Here is a 23,106-nt window from a genome sequence, read left to right as displayed (position 1 = left end):
TACACTCTGTGACTATACAAATCACAACATGTAAATAGGAAAATGTTTGCGCTATTTTGTCACTTATTTGGATTAGTATGCTAGCTGCAACCATTTACATCCAGTCTTTGTGCTAAGCTAGGCTAGCGGTGGGTGCGTCAGATAGAGTTACAGCACGCACGGATGAAAAAGGTATGTATGGACTTATCTAACTCTGGGGGATAAGGTGAATAGGCTAAAGTCCCAAAAAGTCGGAGTGTTCCTTTAACAAATGTTAGAGGTTTATTGCTGAAAACAATTTGGCAATATAATAAAAGTGTAACTTAATTCAAGATATAGTCACTGAATAAAAATTGTAATATCCAAGTTTGAATAGTATTGATCTGGTTTTATGGATGTTTAGATATTTTTCCTGGAAAAATACCGATTTAGATAATGATTTTCGTTGTTTTGAATGTGTCAGATTAGCATCTGTCAGCTGATCGCCAAACAGTCCAGAAGATGAGTAATGATGATGTAAGTAGGAGTGTATGAGAGATAAATCCATATTTATCTAGCACAATACAAACACCCTGTGTGTGTGGGAACAGCATATTAATAGCACAGTGATGTTCTCACTGCCAAGAGTATGCTAATCAAATGGAAATGATTCCAACACAGGTGCACTGAAGTTACATGTTCAGAAGTACGAGAATGTAAAATAATGACAATTAATTAAATCTTATTTTTAGGTTGTGTGTAAAGAATGATTGGATGAAATCAAAATTGGAAAATAAATCCAAGCTTTCAGCCTACAGACTGAGGAGGTGGGAAAAGACTTAACAAAAGAAGGTGGGAAATGAAAGTTTCTGGCAAATACATTTGAGCCCACACACTCTCATTCTGAGGGTGTAAAGTGGTAATTTTTGTTGCATTACGATCCATGAAAAATGCACCAGCTAGGAGCACAAGATAGCCATGATCGATCACTGTCTAAATGCAGTAAAGAGGAATATGAAATAAAATAATAATAATATTTAAGTTTTATTTAACCTTTCACGCTTTACAAGATCATAAAACACAAAGGAGAAAACTAACAATAAAAATATAGAAACAATACAGATGGATGGATTCTAAGGATATTTCCTATGGAGAAGACCCTGAACCTGGGGACAGTGATGAGATAGAAGACGCATGTGTAATTGAAGAAGATAAATAGTATTTTAAGGTGCAAGATTATGCAGGGTTTTGTAGGTTAATGGAGTTTTCTACTAACTTCTATAAAACAGGTGGACATGTGCTAAAGTATAGATCAATATTGAAATGGTTAATAATACATTTTTAATTAGGGACTAATTAATGTGGTGAACAAAAGATAGAGATGCTGTAAGTTAAGAGCTGCACAATCCTGTTCCTGGAGATCAACCAGCAGAGTTCAGATCCAGCCCTGATCCAATACACCTGTCTGTAATCATCAAGAGCTCCCGAAGATCTTAATTAGCTGCTTCAGGTGCGTTTGATTATGGCTGGAGCTTAACTTTGCTGGAAGGTAGATCTCCAGGAACAGGATTTGGCACCCCTACAGTAAGTCAATGATAACACCATGAAGGTACATAGGGAACAGTTTGTGAATGTATAACAGTAAAACTTTCACATGCAAAAACTGAGTTGAGAAAAGCGAGGTGAATGTGAAAGACCTATAAGTCAGATTTTAGTTTTATATCAGTATTTAGTTTGAGTTAATTCATATTTTTAGATCACAGGCAATCAAAGTGGGCGAGGAGTGAGATGGAACTGGATCTGATATGTGTGTCGTCGGCATAGCAGTGACTTTGAAAACCATGTTTTTGCAGGATAGTACCAAAGATAACTATGTAGACTATAAAGAGCAGAGGACCGAGAACAGATCCTTGAGGAACATAAGTAATGGGAATATGGGGAATTTGTGTCTTTGAAGAGTGATGAAGTATTGTTTATCTGAAAGGTACAAGGTGAAGCAGGAAAGTGTAGTATCTTAGATGCTAAAGGCAGAAAGACAGGCAAGGAGAGTTTTGGGATAGTATCAAAAGCAGAGCTGAGATCGAGTTGCAGAAGAAAGAGAAGAAACCCAGAATCAGCAGATAAAAGGAGGTCAGCGACCACCCTGAGCAATCCAGTCTCAGTGCAGTGAAGTGGACGAAAGCCTGATTGAAGTGGTTCATAGCGATTAAGTTCTAAATGAGATTGAGGTTGTGAAGCAGCTACTTTTCCCAGAAAAACAGGCCTGTCGTTAGTAAGTAAATATGATAGGACCTGAGTAATAGAAAGACAGCAGCTCATCTGAGATTTTGAGCTACAACCCCAATGGACAGACTTCTATTGATCATATGAGAAATGAGAGCAGAGACATGAGGTGAGGCCTAAAGAAGAGGTGACATTATTAAAACAGAGTCAAAAGAAGAGTAAAGTAGGTCTGTTAATTGCGAATAATAAAATATAACCATATAAATGTGCATGGTGAGACCAAAATAAGTCAACATTTAAAAGAGACAAGAAAATGCTCTGTATCTTTAGTTGTTGACGTGCAATCAATCAATCATCACAGTATATTTGCACAAATCTGTCCTTGGTAGAAGCCAAATTAGGCAGACAGGTTCAGCATGGAAAGGTTCATGTTATGCCCTCATCCACAAAACAATGAAGAAAACTATGCAAGCTAAAACAAAATAGGACCCAAAATACATTCAGTAATGGTTTACTTGCAACAAGGATAAAACATGGATTGTGTTGACTACAATTTTTCTAGTGTGGTTTATTATTTGCTGCAGAATTTCATGATAAACATTTGAAACCATATTAATTCTCCATATTGCTGTGCCTTAGGCTATTTTGTGTACTATTTTGGTCTTGTGTTGGGTTGCCAATGTAAAGTCTGGACCCTGGAGCTAAACCAGTTGAGAACCTACAAAAAAAGAGAATCGATGTACAGAAATGGCGAATGAACCAGTTTTAGGATGAAAGTCTGTCAAATATGTCTTTGTATTGCCAGAGGCTCAGTTATGTTAGTCAGTGATGCATGCTTCAAAATGGTCTATTCATTCCTCACAGCAACATACTAACGCAAATGGGATTCTCTTCATTACAGAAACAGAATTCCACTCACTTGATTTACATAATTAAACGTAACAGGGTGTAATTAACCTAAAATGTACAACAAAACAAAATGTGTCATATTCATTTCACAGTAAATTACAGACATGCAGAAAAACACTTAGTAATTACTGACTACAAATGACATCAGAGAGGATTTAACATCAGAGAGGATAAAGACACGAATTCATTAAACATTCCAGAGGTCAAAACAAGCAGAAAAGTTCATACTTAAAGGAACAGTTGTACCAAAAACTCATTTCTGGTTTTGACTCGCCCAACAACTCATGTTGTCCCAAATAGACCCAAATTTAAGTCAAAAGGCATTCTTGGTATCCACCCTAGCTCTACTTTGCATGTTCAAGAGAGTTTGGGGGAGAAGTGGCAATTTGTAAACAAATCGTTCTGTTGATTTAGAACTATTCGGTGAATTGGTTGATCTCATTCAAAGCCTGTTTAAAACCGAACTGATATAAAAAACACAGTGACATGTAATTTCATGTTTCAACCACATATGGTGATAGAGAGCCCACAGTTACAAAAGTAGCACATTTACTCTGTGAGGAGAATAAACATTTATTTGAAACCTTTGATGTGATTTAAGAGAGGTCACTTAAATGGCTTTCATGAAGTCAGGTCATGAAATTCTTCAACACAAACACCTACACTTGCACAAACCCCTCAGCAAGCGGAAGATTAATAACACCTGGCTTTTAAAATGGAAACCTGTTCCACTCTGCTGCGCTTTCCGAAAGCCCTTTAATTAGAACAGCGAAATGATCTTGACAGAGAGAACCTGCTTCATACGCAGAAAATGATAAAACACCCAAATACTTTATCCAATATCCTCTGCTCCACACACTCCGTTTCACTCAGACAAAACATGCAACATGCACTGAAAACATCGATCCTTTACATTCTTAATAAAAACCTGTCCTTAGAGATATCTTACTTGATTGGGTTGCAGTGACGTGTGGTAGGGATTTTTTCGATGTAAATTCAAGCCGCTTTTCGTTGGCGATTCCCTCCCGACATCTCTCTCTCTCTCCATTCCTCTCTCTCTCTCTCTCGCCCTGTCCCCGCTCCCAGGTCCCGGGGTGGCTTCCTACTGCGCCTGGCGCCCTGCTGGAGGACCGGCCCCGGAGCTGAACCGGTCCATGCACCTAGCCAACCCCGACCCCTGCGCTCTCCTCACGCCAATCACCTGACCCACTTCCCGCCACTGGGATGGCGGTGAGGCCTGGGCCGGCCTGCTGGCGTTGCGGGGACCCTGGACACTTTGTGGATAGGTGCCCGGTGATGGAGGTCGGAACGGTGATCAGGGTCCCCGACGTGCCACAGGTTGCCCCTGATCAAGCTGGGTTGTACCAAATACCAGTAAGTCTAAAGGGGGGTACCTATCAGGCTTTGGTGGATTCAGGTTGTAACCAGACCTCCATCCATCAAAGCTTGATTCATCCAGTGGCATTGGATAAGAGCCGCATGGTTAAGGTTCGGTGTGTGCACGGTGAGGTGGTGGGATACCCCTTAGTGCCAGTCATTATTTAATTTAGGGGACAAAAGCATAGTGTGGAGGTGGCAGTTAACCAGCACCTCCAGCACCCGCTAATTTTGGGGACCAATTGGCCGGGGTTCAAAACGTTATTGGCTCATTTACGTACGGGTGCTTCTGGGTTAAGAAAAAGGGAGGAGAAAAGAGCGGTGGTTCAGGTTGGAGAGGCTGTACCGGGACCCTCGAGCCCTGTCTCAGAGGAACGGAGTGCGTCAGAAAGGGAAATCTTTTCTGACCGCGATGATTTTCCTCTGGAACAGTCCCGAGATGAAACGCTTAAAAATGCGTTTGATCAGGTCCGCGTGATCGACGGACAGCCTGTCCACCCAGACCAGCCGCTCTCATATCCTTATTTTGCCGTGATAAAAGACAAGTTGTATCGGGTGACCCAGGACACCCAAACAAAGCAAGATACAACTCAGTTGTTAGTTCCAAAGAGCCGCCGGGAAATGCTTTTTCAGGCGGCTCACTGTAATCCAATGGCTGGGCATTTAGGGCAAGCAGCTACACTAAATCGCCTAATGACCCGTTTTTTTTGGCCGGGTATTCACGAGAATGTGCGCAGGTGGTGTGCGTCTTGTCGTGAATGTCAGTTGGTGAATCCACCGGCCAACTGAAAAGCACCTTTGTGCCCCCTTCCATTAATAGAGGTCCCCTTTGAGAGAATTGGCATGTACCTCATCGGGCCATTAGAACGATCCGCACTGGGGCATCGCTTTGCATTAGTTCTGGTGGATTATGCAACGCGATACCCCGAAGCAGTGCCGCTTCGCAACATTTCGGCTAAAAGTGTTGCGAGCGCACTGTTTCAATTAATCTCCCGGGTGGGAATCCCGAAAGAGATTCTCACCGATCAGGGCTCGGCGTTTATGTCACGCACAATTCGCGAGCTGTACGAATTGCTGGGCATTAAATCGGTTCGGACCAGCGTCTATCACCCACAAACAGACGGCTTGGTAGAACGATTTAATCGCACGTTGAAATCCATGATTCGTAAGTTCGTGCAGGAAGATGCCAAAAATTGGGATAAGTGGTTAGAACCCCTCTTGTTCGCTGTACGCGAGGTTCCCCAAGCCTCCACGGGGTTTTCCCACTTCGAGCTGCTCTATGGATGCCAGCCCCGCGGGGTGCTGGACGTGCTTAGGGAAGCTTGGGAGGACGGACCTTCGAACAGTAGAAATGAAATTCAATATGTCCTGGACCTGAGAACAAAACTCCACACTTTGGGGCGGCTCTCTATGGAGAATTTGTTACAGGCTCAGGACAAACAAAGTCGGCTGTACAACAGGGGGGCTAAACTACATACATTTGCACCGGGAGATAAAGTGCTTCTATTGCTTCCCACATCCGGCTCTAAATTAGATTTCTTTTGATTTTTAAAGGTCAAAGTTTGACTAGTTAGCATTAGCAGTTAGCCCCAGATGCTGTAAATAAACAGTCTGCAGGCAAAAATCTTTCTTTATTCGCAATTCGCTATTCATAAGTAGACAGGTATTCTGCAGAAATAACATTTTTAGAAGGCAACCTATAAATCAAAAAATGTCATATTCATACAGAGTAATGTTTCAATAGAGAAACGTTTTTGAGTGTAGTCAACCTAAAACAGTAAAAATGATTTGACATATATTAACCATTTCTCTCACAAATGTCATGGTACATTTCAATGCATTGTTCATGTGCTTGACTGAAAGTGGTGATGTCCGAGAGGGTAATTAGTAATTAGTCTTTTCCATTTTCATCCATTAGACCCATTAATTTGTGGATGTACCTGATAAGTACCTCTTCAGAAAAAAAACAAAAAACAAAAAAAAAAACACTAGTTTTCACAACTTACCCAGGCCACACAAACCATCATTGTGTCACACTTTCAGAGACTTATTAGAAAAGAAAAAAATTAGAAAGAATGAAAGCACAGAAGTGCTTACAAAGCTGAGATTAAACCTCAAACAGTGCTGAGAGCTAATTCTGTCTTATATGCTGCTTCTAATGGACAGAACTGTAGCTGGATAAAAACAAAGAGCTGCTTTTAAACAGCCCATTATTCTCAAGACTAAGAGTTTTACATCTGCAATTGTATAGTGTATATATGTAATTTCAACATTCCCATTGCTCTGAAAGGTTATGTTTGCAATCAAAACTGTCAGGCAGAACAGAATAGAAACCGTTTTTGAAGGTTAACGATGAAACGCTTCATTGAAAAGCTGAATATTAATAAATTATGTGCAGTGTCATTGACATGCAAGAATAAAGAATGATAACAATATATTGCAAATGATCACGCACAAAGATCTAGGCTGGGAGAACAATTTAACTCACAAATTATAGGAACATTCACGAAGACTGTGCTGTCAGAGGTCATGTTTAAAAGGATCTTGCAAATGACTGACATTGACAAAAAATCCATTATTCAAATTCATTATTGTGCAAATTATTCAAATTCATTCTAAGCTATTTTGGTACTTTTGACACATCACATAAAGTTGCTTGGCATGAAATAGGCTCAGTAATTGATTGACACTGTGGCAACCATGGCAACCTCCTTGCGTCTGACATGTTTGGTATCTGCTATTTTTGACCAAAGTAATATTACAGTGACCACCAGAGACTTGATGTGTTCTGCAATTTTAACTAAACGGTGTCATGTTTTGCATTGGAAGGCTGCCTTGCAGAGCACTATCTTGATGTCACACTGTTGCTGTTGCTGTGGTTACAGACAAGCACGATGAAGAGGATGAAAGCACAGACGTGAACCAATCAGGATTCGGAGAAAATTGAGTGAGTTGTGAGTTAATTGTTTTAGGGTTGTAGAATTACTGAACTCTTTAGCCAGGTACACACTGCAGCTAAATTTGCCAGTTAGTTCACCCTTTTAGTGCTTAATCCTGTTCTGTACACACAGTTCAGTAATTTACAGGAGTGATGACCGTATTCTACAACTGAATATGCTATGTTTTGATGATCCATTTGAACATTCTGTTGACTATAAGTAACTTTGCAACTACATGTCAACTAACTCTCATTAGAGTATTATTGGACTGTCTGCTTAATATCTACTAACTCTTTATTGTGATGCTCCTCCAACAGACATTCCTCCAACAGAACAGACTGTTTCCCGAAACCGTATTGTCATAAATTGGTCATTCAACCACGTTGTTAATGATGTCACGCACATGGTGGAGTAATAACTTTTTATTCATGAATCTGTTTGAGATCGAATTAATACTAGATGTTTTGCTATAAATTACGGCATCTGAGGACTATTTCTCATTTATATCAGTTATTTTGCTTTATTTCCAGATTCAATCATAGGCTCGTTCTTACGCACTAGAGCACACACATGCGCACTCTCCAAAAACGGTGCTTTAAATCTCTTGACAAACTAAAAGAGGTAAATGACATTTGTATGTTTTCTAAATAAAATATACAGATTGTACTGATTGTCAGCTTGCTTATTTGGCTCAAGATAAGGATTTATTGAGTCAACATGTCATGTAAACAAGAAACTCTGTTTCTAACCACAGGTCGAGAGCTGTCGTTCCAAACACACAACTTTGCGGTGCTGTTGGCAAATGTTCGTTTGAACTATGTTTTCGGGAGACAACGACTCGTTGAACTATGCTGATAACGACGGAATCTGCAACCATAGTTGGCTAACGATAGTTCTGGGAAACGCACCCCTGAATGACTGATTGATAGTTTAGTTTTCTCACGAGACTGGGTTAGTTTTCTCCTTCAGGTCAAATATTGTCATTGCGAAGCAACAGATTTAAGAGAATCATGTTGAGCAAGATAAACTGTTAACTTGCTCAAACATAACAAGTTTAATAGCACAGACATTTGAAGTTATCTCTATAGCCCCCTGAAGTGCTAGGGTATATTGAAAAATACAATGCATTTAAACCTACCTTTAATGCAGCTGAGTTACACTTTGCAAAACACTTTCAACCAGTGATGGACATCGTGTGACACCTGGCTGCAAGGAAAGTGTGACATCATACATAGCCTGCCAAGACTTTGATTTACAGTAGTGTTTGAACTACACTGGATTATTACTACTGCTGCAGCGTTCTGCTAATTAATGGGATACAATCTTCATTGATCATCTGAGCTGAGAGATGCTTTGCACACACCTGCTGTTATGGAATGTAGAGCCGCTCTAGATGCCCATCTTGGCTTCAGCATGGATGGAAACGAGGACACGACTTGAGTCATTTGATGAATTCATTGAGTCTTCCATTTTCTTCTGAACTGTGAATATGGATAATGTAAGAGAATATATAGGATCCGATCCGTCTCTCTATCTCAATACTCTCTCCTTTGCCTATGTAATCTTGTTTTAAATTTCTTCTGACCTGCCATCAACATATCGACTCTTTAACTTTATAAGAATTATCAGAAGACTTATCATAGAAGTATAAGAGATAGAAGGAAGAGTGAGGTCTGGGGTTTATTCGCAAACCAAGAAAATGGGATTCGGAAGAGACCCTTTTGATCAAATTATACAGGATTATTGTACTGCACCTGTGGCAAGGCAAGGCAGGTTGTGCAAGTGTTAATAAGCCCAATGAGCTCTAGAAGGATAAAAGGAGGTGTGACAACAGTGAAGGATGAGAGAGGACCAGGCCTGGGACTTTAATGTTGTGTTTTATTTAAGGCTGTCAGTTAAACGCGTTATTAACTTACATTTTTTTTTATCGCGAGATAAATGTTCTTTTTGGCCTAGAAAACTTTGTATTTTTTTTTTCACATGCTTTTGCAACAAGACGCGGCATGCACGGCGCTGCGCTATGAAACCCATTCATTTCAGTCATGATTTCAATGGCTTGTGCTGCGCGAGGACGTTTTGTTGCTTTGTCGACCAAAGCGCAAGCACAGTGGCACGCACGCCGCGGTCAAAGTTCAAAATAGTTCAACTTTTGCCGCTGCGTTCTGTGACGATTATCACCCAGTATAGAAACGGGGGCATCCAAAAAGTATGCATTCCGCGTCCTGTCTGAAAGTAAAACTACAACACCACACCGGATCTAGCTAGACCGAAAACAACAGGCACGCCGCACACACTTGTTTGGGTCTGCGAGCCGGCCAAAGAGTAGTAGGCTGGGTTAACGTTACGTTTTGAGTGGATGACGAGCGCGAGACGCCGAAATGGATGCCAATAAGATTCTGAATGGAAAGTTTACTTTTAAAAAGTTGCCAAATGGTTCCATTGACAAGACCAAAGTGATCTGTGAGTTTTGTTGATGTGAACTGACCTATCATCGCAGCACATCCAGTCTGAAATACCACTTGATGATGATGGCCAAGCACACACACACAGCTGATGCGAATTCTCCGCCCCCTCGTCAATATTTCTTTCACCCTTTTATTGATGGACAGTGTTACATTGTGTGAGAGATTATTTGCTCCAAGTGAGAATGTTAGTGTGAAATTGAACAGTATATGCCAATGTTGTTTTCAATAAAAAAAAACATTTGCACAAAGCAAGCCGTTTTCCATGTTGATAAGAGCATTAAAATGTGAAAAAATAATGGGACAAAAAAAAATCAAGAGATATTTAGAATAGATAAAAATGTGTGATTACCGTAAAACTTCAAATAGTAGCCCGGGCTTTTATTTTCCCAAATGGTCGAACTGCACCGGCTTGTATTTGAGACAGGCGTCTATATGAGACAGGCCTTTATAATTTAGTGTTGAGATGTTGTTCATTGAGTGTAGGCTTAGAGTCTTTAATCTCTAAAAATATCCAAATGCTCCACGTGAAACTTCCGACCTTTTACTATCGTGTCAATTGGTTTTGATTAATATGCGCGAGGGAGAGAGAGCAAGACAGCGCTCGTGTTGTTTGAAGACGTGAGAGTGCGCGCGCGCGGCCGGGGCTCTCTCTCTCTCTCTCTCTCTCTCTCTCTCTCTGTGCTCGTTATGCGTCCTGTCAGGCGCAGCAGTCATTCTAGTCTACATCACTCACCGATCAAAATAGGCTTTGGCGGAACAAACATTTGCGTTGGCGGCCGCCAAAAAGCAGACGATCTGACGGGTTTTAGAAGATTAAATACAACCCGAAACTAATAAACAGACCGGCCTCTATTTGAGACCGGCCTTTATTTACCCAAACCTGCAGCCACACCAGGCGTGTAAAAGAGACAGGCGTCTATTTGGGACTCGGCTATTATTTGAAGTTTTACGGTAATCGTGAGTTAACTATGACATTAATGCGATTAATCGCGATTAAATATTTTAATCGTTTGACAGCACTAGTTTTATAATGTTTATGCTGCCGATTTATATCCGTTTTGTTGTTTGTTTATTTTATGGTTAAAACTTAACATTGAACGTTCGCCGGTTCCTGCCTCCTTCTTCCCTGAAAACATACCCCCCTGAAGCACCTGCAACTCCACGTACTTTATAAGAATAAAATTGACTAGGATTGAAGTTCGAGCCGTTTTAGGGAGGTGCAATGCCACCCATTTATTTTGATATTTATTACTAAAATTACAGTTTATTAAATACTGAGAAATGTAATTATTATATCCTATAGCCAAGTACCCTGTAAGTCATACCTTATGCATACAAAAGTTGCTTAATTTAGAGACAGACATCACTGAAAGTAATGGTAAATCTGATTCAGTAACAGATTAAGTTTATTATTTTAAAAAAACTGATTCTAATACTGATTTGCTCATGAATGAGACTAAACTGGAAGCACCAAATGTTGTGAATCACTGAAAAGAGTTGACTCATAAGAGTCAGTTGCTCATGAATCAGACACTGGCTGGCTGTGCTGTCTGTTATTGCCAACTCCAATCCAAATACTGGATCAACACATCAATGGCAACATTAAAATATCATCTTTCTCATATTTGTGCATAACCTAATTATTGTTTATGAGGTAAGACTTCATCATTGATATCAAAACCAGCCCCAACTTCAACACCCAATCAAACTGGCACTAGTGTCCTCCACCACAATCCAGACACGTATTTATATCTGCCACTTCTGCGTCTGGACTGAAAGTGAGTGATGTGACAAATTATTGCACTCTCATTATAATGTATGAAGCTGTCTGCACTGCAAGGGAATGTGTCGATTATAACACAGTGTAGACCGCCTTGTTGATTAAGATAGGAGTATTCTGGTTTTGTCACGCCGCACCGTATCACTTGATTCCAGTGTAGACCGGTGTAAACTTACAGTAGTTGAAAAGTTTACATACTGTAAGCATTTATTAATCTTAGGAACACACTTGAGATTTAAAAAAGGTAGTGACATCACAAAGACACTGCATTCTTGAACCTTGCTGAGTAACACTTTATTTTGATAGTCCACTTTAGACATTCAACTAACTATAAGTAACTCTGCAACTACATGTCAGCTAACTTGCATTAGAGTATTAGTAGACTGTTAGGTTAGGTGTTAGAATTAGGGTTAGTAGAAAAAAAAGACGTGCTTGCAAAGTTACCTAAGTTAGAATGTCTGAAGTGGACCATAATAATAATCTGTTTACAGATATTAAGATGACAGTCTACTAATACCATAATGACCGGTAGTTAACATGTAGTTGCAAAGTTACTTTACTCAGTAGAATTTCTAAAGTGGATAATCGAAATAAATTGCAACCCATCAGTGAAACATCACATACATGACCTGAGCAAAGCAGCTCCAGAGGTGCTCGGGATCGGGGTGTTAAGCTGGAGCAGCTCTGCCAAGTATTGCAGGGCGAGATTATGAAGACCTTTGCAACTTAAGCTAGTAGATAATGCAGTAAGTCTCAGCTTCAGACAGCACAGTCATGAACCACACACAGTCTACCTGATACATATCGTACACAAAATTGGCAATTGCTTATGCAGATTGCACAGTTTTTTCTTTCTGCTTGGATACAAAGTTATGTACACTCACCTAAAGGATTATTAGGAACACCTGTTCAATTTCTCATTAATGCAATTATCTAATCAACCAATCACATGGCAGTTGCTTCAGTGCATTTAGGGGTGTGGTCCCTGTAATTTTTTTCCCCAAACCACTTCAGCGGAAATCCCGCCCTGCAGCCGATTCTAAAGTTTTCATTGGTCATTGTGGCGAGGGGGGCGTGGTTCAGCGAAGTCTGTAGCGGGAGAGCGAGGGCGGAGCCGAGCGGTGAGTAAGTGGGTCAAGTTCAAATGACAAACACCTGTTTGTGATTTCAGTAATTGGCGTGAGGAGACCGCATATAAGCGGGCCGTGCTGACAGCGTTTTGAGAGAGGCTGGGAGCTCGTGCACGTCGCGTGAGAAGCTGTGACCAGTGAACGGAGTGTTGCTGAAACTCTGACACGTTAAGCTGTATCCAGCGGGAAGAGTATTATTGGAATTGTGTCCAGTGAAGCTGTAACCAGCGGGAAGAGTATTATTGGAATTGTGTCCAGTGAAGCTGTGTCCAGCGGGAAGAGAATTATTGTCTACTGTTTATTTTGCCTTTTTGATATTCTGAGTTAACTTTGTTTGAGCGTTATTACGCGCCGTGAAGGGGGAAAAACCCTCATAAATAAAAGTGCACGAGTCCCAGTATTCGCCGATCCCATGTCTCCTTCCATCACCCATACACAAACGAACCTGTTATACATCACAGTCATGTCAATCACTGTACTGATTGCCTACACCAAACACTGATCCCTAAACCTACCCGTCACTGTAACCTAAACCAATGAAATCGGCTGCAGGGCGGGATTTCCGCTGAACTGGTTTGGGAAAAAAAATCACGCGTGTGGTCCTGGTCAAGACAATCTCCTGAACTCCAAACTGAATGTCAGAATGGGAAAGGTGATTTAAGAAATTTTGAGTGTGGCATGGTTGTTGGTGCCAGACGGGCTGGTCTGAGTATTTCACAATCTGCTCAGTAACTGGGATTTTCACGCACAACCATTTCTAGGGTTTACAAAGAATGGTGTGAAAAGGGAAAAACATCCAGTATGCGGCAGTCCTGTGGGCGAAAATGCCTTGTTGATGCTAGAGGTCATAGGAGAATGGGCCGACTGATTCAAGCTGATAGAAGAGCAACTTTGACTGAAATAACCACTTATTCACATTTGTGAAGCCACAACACGCACAACCTTGAGGCAGATGGGCTACAACAGCAGAAGACCCCACCGGGTACCACTCATCACCACTACAAATAGGAAAAAGAGGCTATAATTTGCAAGAGCTCACCAAAATTGGACAGTTGAAGATTGGAAAAATGTTGCCTGGTCTGATGAGTCTCGATTTCTGTTGAGACATTCAGATGGTAGAGTCAGAATTTGGCGTAAACAGAATGAGAACATGGATCCATCATGCCTTGTTACCACTGTGCAGGCTGGTGGTGGTGGTGTAATGGTGTGGCGGGGGATGTTTTCTTGGCACACTTTAGGCCCCTTAGTGCCAATTGGGCATCGTTTAAATGCCACGGCCTACCTGAGCATTGTTTCTGATCATGTCCATCCCTTTATGGCCACCATGTACCCATCCTCTGATGGCTACTTCCAGCAGGATAATGCACCATGTCACAAAGCTCGAATCATTTCAAATTGGTTTCTTGAACATGACAATGAGTTCACTGTACTAAAATGGCCCCCACAGTCACCAGATCTCAACCCGATAGAGCATCTTTGGGATGTGGTGGAACGGGAGCTTCGTGCCATGGATGTGCATCCCACAAATCTCCATCAACTGCAAGATGCTATCCTATCAATATGGGCCAACATTTCTAAAGAATGCTTTCAGCACCTTGTTGAATCAATGCCACGTAGAATTAAGGCAGTCCTGAAGGTGAATAGGGGTCAAACACAGTATTAGTATGGTGTTCTAGGTCTGGGGTAGGGTACGGTTATGACGCCTTGGGATTTGCGTCTCAGATTCACGCTAAACGATGCCATGTGCATTGGATTTAGACGCGCGTCACCTGTATGACGCCTTGGGTTCTGCGTCTCATATTGATGCTAAAGGATGCCATGTGCGTAAGATTTCAACGAAATGTACAAAGCGTCACATGTATGACGCCAAAGGATGAGAACGGGCTGGGTGTTCCTAATAATCCTTTAGGTGAGTGTATAAAAGGTACAATGAACGCTTTTGAAAAAGAAATGTTCAGTGTTTAAATTGTCCCTTACTTACAGTAGGAACCTTTGTGTTTGTGTCCGCTGCGAGTGATGCATGAAAATGAATGCACGCAAGTCTGAGGTTTTCTTCTCCAGATATACACTTTTCAAAATAATGTATTATTTTGAAAATGTAACATTAACATGACAGTAATTTGAATGTAGCCTTCATAAAAAATGTAAAGCAAAATATAAATGTGCAAAAAATGGAAACAACTTGTATTTTTAATGTTGATTAGCAGTACTATTTAGTAGACTAGTATTACACATACCAATTAATCAACCTTATTGTATATGTATACAAAAAAACAGTAATTCATGTACATACTATCCTGCTCAATAAAAGTTAAAAACTTAAGGAAGGGTGCACACTTGCTAAATTGTTACATGTTTATGTATACTCTACCTATACTCTAGCTTAACCTGACCTAACCTGACCTAAAGCAGTGGTTTGTTCAGTTTAGAATACTAACAGATAGGTTTTATAGACCTCCTTGTTTTTACCAGTGTTGAGAGTTAGTAATTCACAGTAGTAAAAGCACAGATGCAGTGGCCAAAATGTTGCAGAGATCACCAGAATTGATGCTCCTTATAGTGGAAACCAATCCATGACCCTGGAAAAAATGTCTAGCTTGAAAGAGACTGAATATTCAGGAGAAAATAGAGGAGAAGAGGCGAAGGGCACAGTCGATTTTGTTTTTGAAGAAAGCCAGAGATGGTTCACACAGTCCATCACAGTCGTTAGAGTGCAGGCAGGATACAGGGAACCAGAGGGTACTGAAGGATGTGTAGTGAGCCTATTCCCTGGTAGAGCCACTCAAGACATGTGTTTTTAATAATGAATTACAACGAGAGAGAAAAGAAGATGATTCAAGCTTGTCAAAATGGGATCATGTTAAAATAGAGAATCTCATCAGGGCAGGAGTCAGGTGATGTCAGACAAAGGCACAAAAGCCAGCAGAGAACACCCTGAAGTTACAAAATAAAAATTATGTCACACAGGAACTTTGGGAAATTTTCCTCTGTAAATTATATGCTTACCATATTTTACTGCAAAAGTGAATGTATTATCTTGCTAGTTCCCTTTCAGTCGGTCACGTTCGACGCCACGTCAGAGTGATCCGACTGTATAGGAATCTCGCTAGATAGCCAATCTACTTCGAGTGAAACTAAATGAGCCAATGCACATTGGCGTGCAATAATTTGCAGCAGCTGCTCTTCCACGCAGCGCGGGTATATAATGAGCAGCAGGTGCGATTGCTATTCAGCTTCTTTTTTTACGCGATAGAGCCAGTCCCTCCAGCCGATATGAGGTCAGGGTTTTACAGCCCCTACTTCAGTGTACCCAAGAAAAGCGGTGGGTTACAACCGATCTTGGACCTGCGAGTTTTGAATCAGAGTCTCGACAAGCTACCGTTCAAAAAGCTCACGCAGAAACGCATTTTTCGGATGCATCCGTCCCCGAGATTGGTTTGCAGTGATCGACCTGAAGGACGCGTACTCTCATGTCTAGGGTTGGGAATCGTAAGAAATTTTTCGGTTTCGGTTCCGGTTCCGGTTCCCATTCAATAAAAATTATTAAAACAACAAATACAAATAGTAGTACGGGGAAAATACACAATCCTTTTTGTGTTTTATTTCTGATACTTGTCAAATGAGTTTAACAGACTGGCAATGTCAACAAATGCAACATATTATTTAGCAATAATTTTTTCTGAAGGAAAATAAAAAATGTTGCATTCTCAAGGATAATTTGGGACCTCTCCTATATCTTATTGTATCTCCAGCAGTGGAATACCCTCTCGGAAGGGGTAGAATATGCTTGAACACACATGTAAGATCCAGACAGGTGAAACATAATATTTTTAAAATCGGGTTTGAATGATTGATTCATAAAAACTTCACTTGTTTCCTTACTGGATTAAAGTGCTCTAGCAGTTAATAAACAGAAATGCATGCGTCTTGCGGAAGAACATTGTAGCCGGAGCTACTTCTCTATGTTTATGTCTATGACGGGTGAGTCACGCAGGCACTGGGCTACTCCGCAGCAGTGCCGAACCGACCAGTGTAAAGTAGTCCGAGTCTAAACGCTTATTACAGCCTTACCGTAGTGATTCAGGATAAGACAAAACACGTTTTGAAAAAAGGCATTCATGATGTAATCGCTCATTATATACATTTTGTAAATTCTGAAGCGAATTTTCGTTATTTGAAGCGACTTTCAAAAGGTGATTAACTGTTTTGGTTGCCAGTAGACATCAGTGTTTATTCTCGAACTATAAACTTTTATCTCAGTACTTCTGTGATCATTTGAATATTTTTAACACAGAAAGATCGATACTGTGTTGTTGAAAAGACTGAAAGTAAAGCTAGCTGTTTCATGTAGAACTGCTCTCTCTGGGTCAGCGACAGCGCAAACAGATTTGAATGTCCCGGTGTGAAGTTTTTGTCATTTAGGAATAAGATCGCGTGGGTGTTTGATCGAGATTGTTTAAAGATTAATGGTGCAGCTCTACTGTCTTTATTCTCTCTCTCTCTGCGTTGATATCTGACGCAAGAAAAAATATGTAACTTGTTATACGAATAGTGCGAGGGATAGTGCATTCATTACAATTTTAATATTCATGTGGTGAGGCGTCGCTATTAAAGGATAAGCTCCCAGCACTTCGTCCACACATCGCATCAGAACCGTTTTCGGAACCGAAACTCAGGAATTTCGCACGGTTCCGGTATTTTTTAAAAAACACTCCCGGTTCTGCATAAGAACCGGTTCTCGGTTCCCAACCCTACTCATGTCTCGATTCTCCCTCGACACAGGCCGTTTCTGCGCTTTGAGTTCGAGGAACGAGCATATCAGTACAAGGTCCTGCCCTTCAGGCTGTCCCTGTCTCCCTGCGTCTTCACGAAAGTCACGGAGGGGGCCCTTGTTCCCATGAGAGAACAGGGCGTTCGCATCCTCAACTATCTCGACGACTGGCTAATACTGGCTCTCGTGATCAGTTATGCAAACACAGAGACCCGGTGTGTGACCCAGTTACCTCAGCCAGTTGGGTCTTCAGGTCAACTGGGAAAAGAGCAAACTCTCCCCTGTGGAGGATCTCTTTTCTCGGTATGGAGTTGGATTCGGTTGCACAGACAGTGCGCCTCACAGAGGAACGCGCTCGGTCGGTGCTGAACTGCTTGAATACGTTCAAAGACAGGACAGCGGTCCCACTGAATTTTTTTCAGAGGCTCCTGGGGAATGGGGAATATGGCAGCGGCAGCAGCGGTAAACTGCTCGGGCTGCTTCATATGAGACCGCTTCAACAATGGCTTCACAGCCAAGTCCCAAGATGGGCGTGGCAACGTGGCACTCCACCCGATGATCACACCGGCGTGCCACCAGACCTTCAACCCGTGGTCAGACCATTTGTTTCTGCGGGCAGAAGTGCCATTGGAACAGGTTTCCAGGCATGCTGTGGTGTTCACAGTTGCCTCTGCCACCGGCTGGGGTGCTACGTACAACGGGCATGCAGTGTCAGGGGGGTGGACGGGCCCCCAACTGCATTGGCACATCAAATGTCTCGAGTTGCTAGCAGTACATCTCACTCTGAGCCGCTTAAAGAGGCCGCTACAGGGCAGGGACGTACTGGTCCGTACGGACAACACTGCGACCGTTGCATACATCAACCGGCAACCGATCTTGGACCTGCGAGTTTTGAATCAGTCTCCACAAGCTACCGTTCAAAATGCTCATGCAGAAACGCATTTTCGGATGCGTCCGTCCCCGAGATTGGTTTGCAGTGATCGACCTGAAGGACGCGTACTCTCATGTCGCGATTCTCCCACGTAACATGCCGTTTCTGCGCTTTGCGTATGAGGAACGAGCATATTAATACCCTTCAGGCTGTCCCTGTCTCCCTGCGTCTTCACAAAATTCACTGAGGGGGCCCTTGTTCTCATTAGAGAACAGGGCGTTCGCATCCTCAACTATCTCGACGACTGGCTAATGCTGGCTCTCGAGATAAGTTATGCCAAGGTGGTCTACGCTCCCGTCGCATGTCTCAACTTGCCCGAAAACACCAGAAACACCATTCAACTTCGAGTGATCGTGGCGGTGAGGAAGGAGACCCCTGGCCCTACTTAGAGTACATGTTTTCATTTGTTGGAGTGAAAGATAATTCATATAGAATGTGCGAGGATGCCGGCGCACTGAATCGTTCTTTGTTTTTAATAGTTCAAAGTTACTATTAGATTTAATGTTAGTACCTTGACAAACTATACATCATTAAAAATATAGAAGACTCAAGTTTCAGTATTTGACCACTATTTTATTCTGAGAAACTTATAGTGACAGTTATTTCTTTATTTGTGTCAGGAGTTATGTAATGAAAAAATGAGTCAATACCTTTAATATGAATTATGAGCGTCAGCCGCTCCCAAAAAAAAAACAAAAAAAAAACTCCTGTGTAGTCATCATGAAAGCGCTTGACAAAACAATGTCCCTCGGGCTTTTAGCTTGTGCAGTTTTTGACAAATATTGATAGATTTTCATAGGTTTACGTCAGATTCCTATAGAGAGGAATAATATTTATTGGATTTATACCCAAAATGGGCCGATGAAATTGTTATGAGCTTTGGATAATCTGATATACTGTATTTTCAATCCATACTGGCAGCCTGAGGGCGCCCTGTGCACATTTAGTCCATATATGGAACACGTGAAGAAGAGCCATATGTGACATTCCAGGAAGTCCCTGACATAAACAAAGCTTTCAGATATCGCTGTAACATGCAGATAAATACCCAATAAGCTGTGGAGAAAAAAGGCACAAGCAGGGAAGAGAAGGGTGAGATGCTTTACTACATAATACAATACTTGTACTTTTACTTTTAGTACTTGAGTAGTAAATAAAAAAAAAGTACTTGCAATAATTAAGTAAAAAAAAAAAAGAATACTTTAGTACTTCCACTTAAGTATGGTGCTTAAAGAGCACTTCAACTTCTACTCAAGTCACTTTTTTGATCGAGCACTTGTACTTTTACTCAAGTCTGTGTCTCTAGTACTTTATACATCTCTGCTCCGACGTGGCGTCTCCGTTCCCTCCTTCAGGGAACGAGGGTTACCATACGTAACCGAGACGTTACAGTATTATATATGTCACCATATATTTCACATTATGTCCCAGTAAATGATATTGTTTCTCCATACTTTGTGTCACGGCTTCACCAGGCTCTCCCCCTCAGTCCCAATCTGCACTTGTACTGATCAGAAACACCTGTCACCAATCACCTGCCAATCAAAGACATATAACATGGGCTATGTCTGAAATCACCCCCTGGCCTATACCCTTAAACAGGGCACTATTTGAGGGGACAGCCCATTGTAGTGGTGTCCGAAACCATAGAGGATGTTTTCTAATGCACTCATGCAATCCCATAATGCACCGCAATAACGAGTGTACAACTGATGTACACTCAACTGCTATTAAATACCCACAATGCAATGTGAAAGTCGTGCCAAACGCCTGCAGATTAATCATCCATCCATCCATTTTCCAAACCGCTTGTCTAATGTGGCTACAGAGTAATATCATACAGGTATAAATTCCTAAATTGTTTAATTAAGGTTTATGCATAGTTTCATCTTACTACTGGAGCTGCCAGTTTGCTAAGTTTCAAATGATTATTAAACAGCAAGCACAAACGATGCAAAATCGGCAGCTCTTCCGGCGCACTGAGTGTGCGAATTCACTCACTCATTTTCATTCAATCCTTCAAGTGGATTACATTAGTGGAGTAATGTAGGGAATAGTGAATGAGGGTATAGGGGCTGATATACACTCACCGGCCACTTTATTAGGTACCCCATGCTAGTAACGGGTTGGACCCCCTTTTGCCTTCAGAACTGCCTCAATTCTTCGTGGCATAGATTCAACAAGGTGCTGGAAGCATTCCTCAGGGAGTTTGGTCCATATTGACATGATGGCATCACACAGTTGCCGCAGATTTGTCGGCTGCACATCCATGATGCGAATCTCCCGTTCCAACACATCCCAAAGATGCTCTATTGGGTTGAGATCTGGTGACTGTGGAGGCCATTTTAGTACAGTGAACTCATTGTCATGTTCAAGAAACCAATTTGAAATGATTAGAGCTTTGTGACATGGTGGAAGTAGCCATCAGAGGATGGGTACATGGTGGCCATAAAGGGATGGACATGGTCAGAAACAATGCTCAGGTAGGCCGTGGCATTTAAACGATGCCCAATTGGCACTAAGGGGCCTAAAGTGTGCCAGGAAAACATCCCCCACACCATTACACCACCACCACCAGCCTGCACAGTGGTAACAAGGCATGTTGGTTCCATGTTCTCATTCTGTTTACGCCAAATTCTGACTCTAACATCTGAATGTCTCAACAGAAATCGAGACTCATCAGACCAGGCAACATTTTTCCAGTCTTCAACTGTTCAATTTTGGTGAGCTCTTGCAAATTGGAGCCTCTTTTTCCTATTTGTAGTGGAGATGAGTGGTACCCGGTGGAGTCTTCTGCTGTTGTAGCCCATCCGCCTCAAGGTTGTGCGTGTTGTGGCTTCACAAATGCTTTGCTGCATACCTCGGTTGTAACAAGTGGTTATTTCAGTCACTGTTGCCCTTCTATCAGCTCGAACCAGTCTGGCCATTCTCCTCTGACCTCTGGCATCAACAAGGCATTTCCGCCCACAGAACTGCCGCTCACTGGATGTTTTTTCTTTTTCGGACCATTCTCTGTAAACCCTAGAGATGGTTGTGCGTGAAAATCCCAGTAGATTAGCAGTTTCTGAAATACTCAGACCAGCCCTTCTGGCACCAACAATCATGCCACGTTCAAAGTCACTCAAATCACCTTTCTTCCCCATACTGATGCTCGGTTTGAACTGCAGGAGATTGTCTTGACCATGTCTACATGCCTAAATGCACTGAGTTGCCGCCATGTGATTGGCTGCTTAGAAATTAAGTGTAAACGAGCAGTTGGACAGGTGTACCTAATAAAGTGGCCGGTGAGTGTATATATATGTTATCATCATCCTGTTTGCTAGTATGCCAGTCTTCTCGTCTTCCAGTCATCCTCATCTCTATATTTCCAGTTGTATTCTTTGTGTAACCATCTTCATCTGGAAAGACTGTATTCATCTGCACTGCCTCCGTTCATTTCTTCACTGTTCAGTACAATCCATTCTGTTGTCATCTCACCTGTTGTGTTTCTATAAATCCCTGCTGTTGAGTCGACACCAGTCTTGTGCTGTTCGTGACACTTTGTGCATACAAAAATATTTTATAGTATTGTACAGTACAATTTCCTGGATTTTCCTGTTATATCTAAGGTAATTTTTCAATTGATAAATTAACATACAATTAACCAATTATTTGTTTTTTGATTTTTATAATGTTTTTCTATTAAAATTATGATTTTATTTAAGTTCAACCATCAGTTAAAGCTAATCCAGTCTGAATACTGCTTACATGTATGCCATACAATGGGAATTAAAATCACAGTGAAATTACAGGTACAGTCGACCAACAGCACAGGCGAGAATGAGCAGTGTATTGGGATCAGAAATGAGGATCTTACATCTATTGTTTTTTTCCCCTCAAAAACATGAAGGTTCTTGCTTCATTAACTCTCAGGGTGAAACGCAAGTAACTTTGTGGGCGGATCTCGGGCGCTGTTGCTATTATACTGGCGGGATAAATGACTCTTGCGCCTGACGCAAATCTAAAATGGGTTGGTCTGAAGTAGCTTCATTACTCATAGGTGTGGGCGTAACGTGCAATAAACCAATCAGAGCGTCATCTCACATTCCCTTAAAAAGCAGGCGCGCTTGTTCCATGACGGTTTGCTATTATAATGGAGGATTTGCCAGGCACACGCCAGGAGAGGTTCACAGCCGAGGAGACCGACGTTCTCGTCAGGGCCGTAAAAGACAGAGAAGTGACATTGGTTAAACAGGCGTATAATAATTTGGGTAAATGTGTAAGCTAGATGCCTATATTTTCACATCTTCCACAATGATTTCCCTCATGTGGTAATATTTTTCCTTGTAATTATGTATGGTTTGCAAAAATCAGAACTGCTGCGTCTGTGTATGAGAGAATCAAAGTGTTTGCACGTTGTGCACACGCTACATTATGGCCAAGCGTGCGCCCTTAAAACAGCATCTGAATAACACGCCACTGACTTTAGACTAGGTTTTTCCTAGTTTGCGCCGGAACACACCTCCTCTTTTCGCTGAAGCGCCCCCTGGGAGCGCAAGTTCATTCCCTAATTTACCGACGTGCGTCGGGTGCAAAATAGGAATGATACATGCGTCGGTGTACAAAGTCAATTGCGCTGGGTGC

This window comes from Rhinichthys klamathensis, unplaced genomic scaffold, assembly GCF_029890125.1.
Source record: "Rhinichthys klamathensis goyatoka isolate OS25496 unplaced genomic scaffold, OSU_Roscu_1.1 h1tg000305l_1, whole genome shotgun sequence".
In the NCBI taxonomy this organism is placed as follows: Eukaryota; Metazoa; Chordata; class Actinopteri; order Cypriniformes; family Leuciscidae; genus Rhinichthys; species Rhinichthys klamathensis.
The sequence above is the reverse complement of the archived record's forward strand: the minus strand, read 5'-3'. Positions refer to the sequence as shown.